Here is a 12,169-nt window from a genome sequence, read left to right as displayed (position 1 = left end):
GGGAGTCCAGAGGTGGCCGGCCATGTGGAGCTCTGGGTTCCCCAATGGGTGGCCTGAACAAAGCTGCAGGGTTGCGTAAGAACTAGGTGCCTCTGTGGCCTGAGCCGGGAACCACAGGAACTGTTTTCCTCCAGCAATGTTCCTCCATCACCCTCTGCCCAGAAAGCTTAATGTGCACACTTGAAAGGAGAAACACAGCCGAGCGCGGTGGCTCACGCTTGTAATCCCAGCACTTTGGGAGGCTGAAGTGGGCGGATCATGAAGTCAGGAGATCGAGACCATCCTGGCTAACACGGTGAAACCCCCATCTCTACTAAAAATACGAAAAAAAAAAAAATCAATTAGCTGGGCATGGTGACGGGTGCCTGTAGTCCCAGCTACTCGGGAGGCTGAGGCAGGAGAACAGCGTGGACCTGGGAGGCGGAGCTTGCATTGAGCCCAGATCGCGCCACTGCACTCCAGCGTGGGCGACAGAGCGAGACTCCATCTCAAAATAATAATAATAATAATAATAATAATAATGAAATAAAGGAGAAACGCTTAAGGGAATTCCATTGTTCATTCGGAGAAGATATCCAGGGGTGCATTCAGAATTGGGAGGCAATAAATTGATAACGGACACAACCTTTTTGTCATTCCTTTCTAGTTGTCCCATTGTAGTCAGTGGGTGTAGCCAGTACAGATTCTTTGTAGAATATCACATTTCTTTTGTGGCCTAATGCTACATAGGCAGTTTTGGTTAAAACTGTGTGTGTGTGTGTGTGTGTGTGTGTGTGTGTGTGTGTAAAACCTCTGCCTTCCCTATTGGTTAGGTACAGTGTTCTAAATAAATCTTATTGTTATTTAAATTTTTATAGCCCATCTTCCTTTTGTCTGGTTAATGTGATTTTAATCTCTCAATATGAATGTGGCTATTAATTTCACCTTTTATCATTTTTGCTTGGTTTATATTTTGAAGCTATGATATGAAGTTTGTAAAGGTACATGATGCTCTTGGTGGATTATTTTTGTTGTTAATGGGAATTTTTCTTTTTGTGCCTTTGCATACTTTGTTGTTTACATTCATTTTGTCTGATTAATACTGCCATATAAGCCTTCTTTTTTATTAGCACTTGTCTGGTGTATCTTTTCCTATACTTTTACTTTTAGCAGTCTTCGTGCCATTTTTTTCAGGTGTCATCACAAGAGACTAAGCAACTCATGGTTTAATTTTCTAAAACAATCTGAAAATATATGTTTTTCAACAGATGGACTAAAAGAGAGTATAAAGAGCACTGTATTCATTCGCTCAGGCTGCAGTAACAAAACACCACAGATTTGGTGTCGGAATCCACAGAAATGTATTGCCTCACAGTTCTGGAGGCTGGGAGTCCGAGATCAAGCTGCTGGCAGGGCTGGCCTCCTTGGGGCCTCTCTCCTTGGCCTTGATGCCTCTGCATGTGTTCTTCCCTCTGTGCCTGTTGTGCACCCCTGGGGTGTCTCTGTGTACCCCAACTTATCTTTTTTTTTTTTTTGAGATGGAGTTTCACTCTTGTTGCCCAGGCTGGAGTGCAGTGGCGCAATCTTGACCCACTGCAACCTCCGCCTCCCAGGTACAAGCAATTCTCTGCCTCAGCCTCCTGCAGAATGCCCGTTTTCGATCCTCCCTGCAATTGGCTACTTTTAGGATCCTGCTGATTGGAGCGTTTTCCAGAGCACTGATTGGTGCATTTTACAATCCTCTTGCTAGCTACAGAGCGCTGATTGGTGCGTTTTTACAGAGTGCTGATTGGCGCATTTTACAATCCTCTTGTACAACAGAAAAGTTCTCCAAGTCCCCACTTGACACAGGAAGTCCAGCTGGCTTCACCTCTCACAACCACCCCAAGGAAATTGAGGGTGAAGGGCAGGTCATGCACAGATGCTGTCTTGATACTGAGAAAAGGAAGGTGGTGTTAACCACATAATTTCGTGGCCAGGGGTGAGAGTTATGTAGCAGAGGGGCTCTCCTTGGAAGGGCTGTCTAGAAGAAGAGTGTGTAACTCTGGGAAGGATAGGAAGAGGTGACACCTCCATGAGAAAAGAGACTTGGTCTTATTTGCCCCTGTCTCCCCAGTGCCTGTGGCTGGTGTGTGTCAAAGGGGCAGAGTCCTTCCTGTGCAGTCATGATGGTTAATTTTGTGTATTAACTTAGCTCAGCTCTGGTGCTCAGTTGCTTGCTCAAACACCAGTCTGGATGTTGCTGGGAAGGTAATTTTTGGGTAAGATGAACATAGTAGACGTTGAGTAAAGCAGACTGTCCTTCATATTTGGACGGGCCTCATTCGACCAGTTGAAGGCCTTAAGACCAAAGGCTGAGGTTCCCCGAAGAGGAAGGTCTGCCCCCAGACCCCCTCGTGACTCAAGACTGGAACGTCAGCTCCTCATGGAGTGCCCAGCCTGCCCGCCTGCCCTGTAAATTTCAGATTTGCCAGGCTCTGTAGTCAGGTGAGCCAATTCCTTGAAATAAATCTCTTTTTATACATGCTATTGGTTCTCTTTCTCTGAAAATTCCTAATACTGTAGTTTTTTCATCTGGTGGTCCATTTGACTATCTCACTAACTTCTGTCTTGGGACAGCCTGAAAGTCAGAAGTCATGTGTCTCCTAGACCCTCCATCCCCAAAGCACAGCCTCATGCCAAAATATGCCTTCACGTTAGTAGCGCTGCCCAGCCCTGTTCAGTTTTCTGAGATCCAGTTCCTACGAGACTGCGGTGCTCAGCTCGTTTCGTCTCATCGGGTTCTGTGCCTCTGAGGCTGTTCCCTCTGAGACCAGATCCTGGGCCCTTTCTCTGTGGGCTGCTCCACCCCTGCTGAAATCACACAGAAGGCGGACAGTACATGTAGACAGGTCAGACAGACACACCAACTGGCCAGCTGCAGCGTGGGGAGCGTGGAGTCTGCCCACAGCTGTGGCGAGATGGCTCTGTGGTGAGATCTGGGCTTTCTTGTGTGCTGAGGAATGCGAGTGTTTGCCATCCTTATCCAAGCTGCATCACGCGGGGCTGGCCCCTCTGAGGCTGCACTGTGGGTCCCACCCAGCCTCTGAATGAGAATTGGCATACCAGCCAGATGCCTAGGTGATCTGTGCGTGTGCTACAGGTTGAGAAGGTCTGCACTGGACACCTCCAGAAGGACGATCTGGGACCAGGGTTAGACGAGGCCCACGTCTGCTGCCCAGCCCTCTCCTCTTTGATGTCCTTTCTGCACCTGACACCTCTTCTTGACATTCCCTTTCCTTGGTTTATGTGATAAGACCTCTCTGTCTGCAACAGGAATGGTCTCACTCATCTTCTTCACCTACCATGTATTAATAGTTCCCTGTGCCTTAAACCCATGATTCAAAACCTGCTTCCCCAGCTCTCCAAAGTCAGCCAAGCTGGAGGTTATGGGCCCAATCTTCCACAAGACTGCTCTCACTTCTGACACCAGCCACAAATTCAGGGGTCCTCAGGCCCATCTTTACTTCTTACCACCTGACTATAATTTCAGGGGTTCCCACGACCAGTCTTCAATTAGATAATTTGCTAGAATGACTCACAGAACTCAGAACAGCACTATACTTAACAATGACAGTTTCATTATAGCACAGATTTACAACCCGGAACCAGACAAAAGAAGGGACCCCTAGGGTGAAGTCTGGGAGGCTTCCAGATGCAAAGCTTTGGCATCCTCAGAGATGCATTATCCTCCCAGCATCCAAGTGTGCCAGTAATCAAAGTGTATTGCCAACAAAGGAAGCTCACCTGAGCTTTAACGTCTGGAGTTTTTATTTGGGATTCTTTATGTAGGTATGATGCATGATGAATTGAATCAGTGAATTGATTAAATCATTGGCTGTGTGGTTGAGCTCAATATCTAGCCTTCCCAGAGGTCAGGCCAGTAGCTCGTGTCTCCAGTCTCAAAGCCCCAGCCCTCTAGTAGCTAGATGGCCTCTCTGCATGACCAGCCTCCATCCTGAATCATCTCTTTTGCATAAACTTTGGAACCCACCATGAATAACAAGGACTCTCCTATCACTTGGAGATTCCAAGGATGTAGAGGCTCCCTCCAAGGTACCAGAAGGTCAGCCAAGTTCTTTATTACACGCCAACTGATTGCCATGATTTAGTGGTTAATAAAGAGTGGGGCTTGGGGTTCCTTTAGATTTCAGGCCTGACACAACCCTTTGGATATAGACTACATGAAATCAAAGGGTTAAGAAGGGTGTATGCATGCTATTTGTTTACTTTGAAGAGTGACACTTGGAACCAGTGTCAGTTTTACAGGCTGCCCTGACTTGCTGGGGCGCAGACTGTGAAGTGCATATTCACAATGAATGAGGTGTTACCCTAGAGCAGTGGCTCTCAGACTTTCAGGCATCAGAATCCCCTGGAGATCTTGTTAACAAGCAGACTTCAGGGTCCTGCCCCTGAGTTTTCATTGGTTTGGGGGAGGGCCCAAGAGTTTCCATGTCTGTCGAGTTCCCAGGTGACGCTGATGCTGCTGGCCCAGGGGCCACACTTCAGGAAGCCCTGGAATAGACTGTGGTGGGTGTTTGAAGTTTGGATTCTTGGCCATAGGTTTTTACATTACAATGACAGAATGGGAAGTTGGGCAGGAATAAAGATCACTTCCACCCGCAGGTTCCCGGGGAGGTCCTTCTTCCCTGGGCCCTGGCCTGGTGCCTCTGCCTAGCAGCTAGCTAACATCAGGTTCCAGGTCTCACGTTTTGGTTGGACTTCAGTGGCAACTGGTGGGCATGTGCAGGCTGCTCTTGCAGGGGGAGGGAGCGCTGCCTCTGCTTGGGCTGCTAGGCTTGGGGCCTGGTCACCTGGGGCCCCTGCCCTTCCTTTAGTCTTGCCAGGCAGGCAGGGGCCTGAGGGCTTGCCACCGGGGCAGAGAACATTGAATGATTGCAATTGAGGGGTCATTAGGATTAATTAGTAAATAGCTATCAGGGCTTAAAAAATAGGTTCGGGAACAGGCTGGGAGGGCAGTCAGGGCAGTCGGGTGTGTTTTCGCAGTTTGAGGGGAAAGCATGAATTGACCACAATCTCAGGTGGGGGCTCCTGTGCGAGGACCCTGCTCAGGCCGGTTAAGCGACAGTGGACGTGGCCTGGAAATGCTGTTTTCTCTCATGTTCAGTGAGGGTGGTGGAATTCGGGGTATGTGGGGGGACCTTGGGGTGCCATGTGATGATTAATTGTAGTCTGTCTCAGATGTGGAAGCTGCCAGTCTGTTTTTCTGGGACATCATCATGGGATTTTTATTATCGGTTTCAACAGTGAGACTGCTGGCTCATTATGTGACAAGAGATTGGCGTGCCGCTCCACGTTCGAAGCAGGGCTTCTCCACGATGTGTGGGCCCTGGACCAGCAGCCTCAGCATCCCCTGGGCACGTGTGAGCCATGTACACTCCCAGCTACCCCCTGACCTGCTGAGCCAGAAGTTCTAGGGATGGGGACCCGGCCCCGCAGGTGGCTCTGCTACATGGGAAGAAACTGTTGGGATGCAAAGCAGGCCAGAGAGGGCGGGAGCAGACAAAGATCTGAGGCTGCATGTGGATCCCTCAGGGTGCCAGCTGTCACCCCTGAGCACCCCCCTACCTGGGGAAGCTTTGGCAACTTTCCCAGTTGCAAGCCAAGTCCCAGGGACTCCACCGCTGGTGACCCCCTCACCTGGCCCTGGCTGTGCACTTTGGCTCAGGGCTGGGCCCGGGAGGCTGGAGAGGTGCCAAGATTCATTGCCAGAGGCGGCCTTGCCCCTCCCTTGTGTCCTTGTAGGCAGAGCCCTCACCCTTATGCTTTCCCACCACCCACCAGTCACACCTCCTTGCCCAGGCCTCAGTGCCTGACATATGGCCTGAATACATATGTATTTTTTTGTCTTAAAAAACTATTTAAAAAAAATATCTACAGACTCTCCCCTTACCAGGTTTTTCTTGGGGAAGAAAATGTTGCTTACTAGACAAATTGCCCCCAGGTCTCCTTCAGGGAGGATGAGCATCACCTACATTGAGGAAGGGGTGCTTCATCAGAGATGCTTACTTCAGAGTGAGCCTCACTAGCAGCCAAAGGGTGCACAGCTAGGACGGGAGGCAGTGCTGCTGAGCCAAGGGGTGGTGGGAGCAGCTCTGGAGAAACCTGGTGGGGTGTGGGGTGAAGCTGCCTCCACCCCAGCAAGTGATGTGGGGCCTCCCCACTGGACTGGGGAACCGTGTGTGACAGTTTGGGGTGCAGAGACCCCAGTTGGCCTTCAAAGGAGGGGTGGCCAGAGGCCCAGTGGGTGACTCCCACACTTCTTTTACATCATCTACTAAACACCCCAGAGTTCCCTGCTTCTTACAGTGGTAACATTTGTTTAGAAGTTGTGCATTAAATAGACTGGGCATGGTGGTTCATGCCTGAAATCCCAACACTTTGGGAGGCAGAGGCAGGCAGATCGCTTGAGTCTAAGACTTTGAAACCAGCCTGGGCAACATGGTGAGACCCTGTTTCTACAAAAAATACAAAAATTAGCCAGGCAGGCTGGTGTGTACCTGTAATCTCAGCTATTTTGGAGGCTAAGGTAGGAGGATTGCTTGAACCTGGGAGGTGGAGGTTGCAGTGAGCTGAGATCACACCAGTGTACTCCAGCCTGGATGACAGAGTGAGACCCTGTTTCCAAAAAAAAGAAAAAAGAAAAGTTTTGCATAAATAAAGTTAAATTATTTAAATTATTTAAAATAAAAGTTAATTATTTAAAATAAGCTAGGAGAAACTTGCTACTTAAAGACATCTTTTGGGAGATTTTTTATTCAGAAGATAATCATTTATCAAAGTGATTGAGTAACCTGTAATTTATCCAGTTGAGTTTAATTTCAGCATTTGAGTTTCATGTTTACCATTTTAGCAGCTATCATTGAATCCCTCTTGGTAACGCCAGAGCACACTTAAATATGAGATGCAGCCCCTGCCTCCATTGGCTTATGGACTGGGTGGGTGTGTAGCCACCGTGTACAGAAGGTTAAAGACGGTTCTAGGGACCAGGCAAACAGGCTGGGGTGAGTTACCAGAAGGATGATCTGAATCGTTGTGTGAGATTACAGGTTGCCCATCACCATGGCCAGTACCTCCGAGGGTTTGTTGGGATTAGAGGGGCAGCTTCCAGGCCTTTCAGGAGAGGAGGGTCTTTTCATGTCTTTTGTGGGTGAGGACCCGAGGCAGGCAGGGAGAGACAGCCAGAGTTAGGTGGGGCTGGAAGAAATCAGGCCGGAGTGACTGGGACCCTTGAGTCTCCTTGTTAGAGGGTGTTTCTCCATTTTGTCCTCGTATCATGTAGTACCACAGACTGGGTAATTTCTAAAGAACAGAAGTGTGTTTGGCTCACAGTTCTGCAGGCTGGGAAGTCCCAGAGCCTGGTGCCAGCATCTGGTGAGGGCCTTTGTGCTACCTCATAGCATGGCAGAAGGCATCACATGGCAAAGAGACAGAGATACAAGATAGGGGCTGAACTTAACCTCTGTGAGGAGCCTTCTCCCTGGATGATGGCATTAATCCATTCCTGAGGGCAGAGACCTCATGGCCTAATCACCTCTTCTGCATACTGTCTTTTTTTTTTTTTTTTTCGAGATGGAGTCTCGCTCTGTCGCCCAGGCTGGAGTGCAGTGGCATGATCTCCGCTCGCTGCAAGCTCCACCTCCCGGGTTCACGCCATTCTCCTGCCTCAGCCTCCTGAGTAGCTGGGACTATAGGTGCCCACCACCACGCCTGGCTAATTTTTTATATTTTTAGTAGAGACGGGGTTTCACCGTGTTAGCCAGGATGGTCTCGATCTCCTCACCTCGTGATCCACCCGCCTCGGCCTCCCAAAGTGCTGGGATTACAGGAGTGAACCACCGCGCCCGGCCCCAGCATACTGTCTCTTAATACTGTTATAATGGCAATCAGATTTCCACATGAGTATTGGCACGGACTTCTGAACCATAGCAGAGGGACTGCCTTCCCTGTGGATCCTGGTGTCCTGCACCCTGGGCCCAGTCTACTCGCTGGCTGGCACCTCTAGTTTTGCCCCCAGGACTCTGTGAGCTCCAACCAAGGCAGCTGGTGCTGTGCTTGCCAGCTCTGTGCTTTGACGACAACTTTTGCCTTCCCCGCACTGTCTGAACTCTAGGGTCTCTTCTTCGTTTTGGTGTTGGGGGACTCTGGCTTCCCACAGAGCTCCCCTCCAGGCACTTCCTTCCACAGCACCCGGGAAATTCCCTTTTCTGGCTCCAGGTAACCTAGCCTCTGAGGGATACTTGGGAATTAACAGAACCTCAGCTATGGAGAAGCTCAGAGGATCGGGGGTTTGAAACCGTAGGTCATCCTTGAATGGTTAGCTTTTGAAAACAATTTTGCATTTTTCCATGGTACGGGTTGGTTTCCTGTCTTGTCTCCACAATGCTGAACCAAATCGGCAAAGCTGCACTTTGAAACTTTGACAGTCGAACTTCCTGGTTCTGTGATTAGAGCCCTCAAAACAGTACTGAAGCATTAGGTAAATGGTGGGGACAGAAGCCTGGACTCTATCTGGAGTAGGGGCCTTGGAGGGACACACACCCACTTCCTTCTTGGCTCTGTCCTATATGCATGCAAATTTTTTTTTTTTTTCTGAGACAAAGTCTCACTCTGTTGCCCAAGCTGGAGTGCAGTGGGGCAATCTCGGCTCACTGCAACCTCCGCCTCCTGGGTTCAAGCAATTCTCCTGCCTCAGCCTCCTGAGTAGCTGGGATTACAGGTGCGTACCACCACACCTGGCAGATTTTTGCATTTTTAGTAGAGACGGGATTTTACCATGTTGGCCAGGCTGGTCTTGAACTCCTAACCTCATTATCCGCCTGCCTTGGCCTCCGAAAATGCTGGGATTACAGGGGTGAGCCACCACACCCGGCACATACATTTTTTAGAAGGATCTTGAAATGATTTACTATTGTTGATCAAGGAAGAAGATGAAGGTGGGGAGATATGCTGCCTTAAAAGTGTCCTTTGAACGTGCAGCCTTATTTCAGCCACATGTCAGGGTGTGAAGCGAAGGGAGAGCTGTGTGTGTGTGTGTATATCAGGGTTGCTGCTGGGGAGTTGCATTGCTTCCCTAAGGCCCACCAGGGAGATTACTGGGAGGGGATCAGACAGGGCCTTTGAAGTTTTATGTTATTAAAGAAGGTCACATCTTACTACCACAAAGACCTGGGATACCTGCAGCAGGCAGTGGTGGAGGAGAGGCTGTCAGGCCAGCCCTTAACAGCACAACCCTCCCGTTCCTTACTCAGTTCCTCCTCATCCTCCTGGCACCCAGCTCCCCATCAGAAACTGAACCCTGAGAGATGATGGGGCCATGGACCCTTCACGTTTTTGTCATATTCATTATAGTGGTTCCCAGCCTTGGCTGCATGTCAGCTACCCAGAGTGTCCAAATTCTCCTCACCCAGAAATTCTGACCTCATGGAGCTGGGACAGGATCCAGGAATTGATATATTTTTTAAAACTCCCCGGTTGATTCTAGCATCCAACTGGGGTTTAGCCCTAAGAACCAGAGCCTGCCAGTTTTCGTGTGGTGTGGCCTTTCCTGCTGATGACGTCAGGTCTAGCTGAACACTGATGGGCACTGACATGTGTCTGATGAATCGAATGAAATAAAAGCAGGTTTTGGCTTAATGTACCTCCCAAAATCTATGAAGAGATCAACGGAGGACATACGGCGCTGTCCAGGATGGAGTAAGCCCACTAGTGCCCATTCCGCTCACTGATGAGAACTCAAGACTCTGAACAGAACGAAAGGCAGCCCCATTGGGAAGGGGGTTAGAGTTGGAAGGCCCAGCACAGTAGAAGTGAGTTTCTGTGGTTGGGTTTTTCCCTCCTTTGATCTGAGCGCTGACTGATTTGGGAAATAGCGCGGTGGGCAGAGGCAGCAGAACTCTGTGAGAAACCCGTCTTTCTGGCCAGGGAATTGAAAAGAGGAGCCCTGCAAGCCGAAGAGTAGGAGGGATCCCCATTTTGTTTTGTCTTTTCCTCTCTCCTGGCCCTGCTAGACCCAGAGCAGTAGCACCTACAAGCCTGAGAGAAAATCCGGCTCTGTGGGTGGAGGAACCGGTTATTGTATAAAAGTGGTGGAAGAATCCCCGTTTTTTTTTTTTTATCTTTCTCCTTCTGCTTTGCCCTCAGCAGGGGCTGCGGTTGCAAGAAACTATGAGAGTGTGATGTGTTAGGCTAAAACTCTGAGAGAGCCCCAACTTTATGGGCAGAGGAACCAGGAAAAGGGGCATCTGGTAGTAGAAGAATATGGAAGAAATCTTGGAGAGGGGAAATCTGGAAAAGAAGATTTATTTATGTTTCTGAACCAACTCCATGTATGGGACATACCCAGAGAACCATAGCAAAGGCTTTGGAATTAAGCTGCAATATAAACCATGGCCCAGGTCCCAGACTTAATCCCTGAATAGCTCGTGCTTGAAGCCAACTCACAGAGCACAGCAAAGGGTTTTGAAACCGCACTGACCTTAGCACCATCCCCTAATGAAGGGGAGCTGGAGCTTGTGTTCTGAACCTGAGTGGATTGATCGCCTGGTGAAGCAGACACATGAGAATCAATGTTCTCTACATTCTCATTCAACATTTTCAATCAGCGTTAAAAGGTACATATTAAAATGGTCTGGGATGCAATCTACAATTATTTGGGATACAAAGAAGCAAAAAAAATCTGACCTTCAGTCAATCAATTAAAAATATTTTTTAAAGGAGCAATTCTCAAGGGAAAAGGCAATTAACAAATGTCAACCCTGAGATGACATAGATGTTGAAATTATCAAAGACTTTAAAGTGACTGTTATAACCATGTTCCATGAGGTAAAAGATGGATACTTCTGAAATTAATAGAAACATAGAAATTTGCAGCAGAGCAATATAAACAAAAAAGACAAAAATAGGAATTTTAGAATGAAATAAAAATATTACTGGATGAGCTCAAAAGCAAATGTGTATGACAGAAGAAAGAAATCTAAGTTAGCTCTAAGTAGATCAATAGAAATGATCCTGAATAAAAGAAAAATGAGTTTAAGAAATGAGTAGGCTGGGTGTGATGACTCATGCCTGTAATCTCAACACTTTGGGGGAGGCCAAGGTGGGAGGATCCCTTGAGCCGGGAGTTTAAGATCAGCCTGGGCAATATGGTAAGAACTCTTCTCTACTAAATAAATAAATAAATAAAATTTTGCTGAGCATGGTGGCACACAGCTGTAGTGCCAGCTACTCAGAAGGCTGAGGCAGGAGGATCACTTGATTCCCAGAGGTTGAGGCTGCAGTGAGCCATATTTGTGCCACTTCACTCCAGCCTGGGTGACAGAGTGAGACCCTGTCTCAGAAAAAATAAAAAGCAATTATTAAAAAAAGGTATCATTTACAATAGCATCCCCCCCAAAAAGAAAGAAATATGTATAAATAAGAAAATATGCAAGATCTGTGTGCGGGAGACTAAAACATGCTGATGAGGGAAATCAAAGACTCAGCTACATGGAAAGATGTATTTATATATTGGAAGATTCAGTATAGTTGTGAATTCTCCCCAAATCAACCTCTAGATTCATTGCAATCCCAATCAAATTTCCAGCAGGATTTTAAAAAATAGATATTGATAATGGGATTCTAAAATGTATATGGAAGAATAAGGGATCCATGGTGGAAACAATAGTTAGATCCCAGGTGAAAAAATATTCCTGATTACATGTGGGAGAATTTCCCAGATGAAAAACAAGGAAACTCTGAACTTTGAATAAAGGGCACATGATCCTTATGGACTTTTTTAGTTCGCTGGGGCTGCTGTAGGAAGTCCACAGACTGGGTAGCATAAACAACAGAAGCTTACTGTCTCAGTTCCGGAGGCTGGAAGTCCCGGATCAAGGTGTCATCAGGACTGCTGACTCATGAGGGCTGTGAGGGAAAGTCGGTCCCATGCTTCTCCATTTGCTTGTGGTGGTTTGCTGGTCATCTCTGATGTTCCCTAGCTTTTAGAGCCCTGCCTTCAGCCCGTTTGTGTGACTGTCTCCACAGTTCCCCTCTTTAAAGGACACCAGTCCTGTTGGGTCAGGGCCTACCCAAATTATTGTATCTCAACTAATTATATCTGCAGTAATCCCCTCCCTCCCTCCCGTCCGTC

The 12,169-nt window shown here is 48.0% G+C and overlaps 1 protein-coding gene across 2 annotated transcripts in view; it reads left to right on the top strand.

Annotated features, from left to right (window-relative positions):
* The window catches only part of APBA2 (amyloid beta precursor protein binding family A member 2), a 231,806-nt gene that overhangs the window by 144,287 nt on the left and 75,350 nt on the right, over positions 1-12,169 (top strand). The window lies entirely within an intron of this gene.

The sequence above is a fragment of the Theropithecus gelada genome, chromosome 7a (assembly GCF_003255815.1).
Source record: "Theropithecus gelada isolate Dixy chromosome 7a, Tgel_1.0, whole genome shotgun sequence".
Lineage (NCBI taxonomy): Eukaryota > Metazoa > Chordata > Mammalia > Primates > Cercopithecidae > Theropithecus > Theropithecus gelada.
Note: the sequence above shows the minus strand (reverse complement) of the source record. Positions and strands in the feature narration are given on the sequence as shown.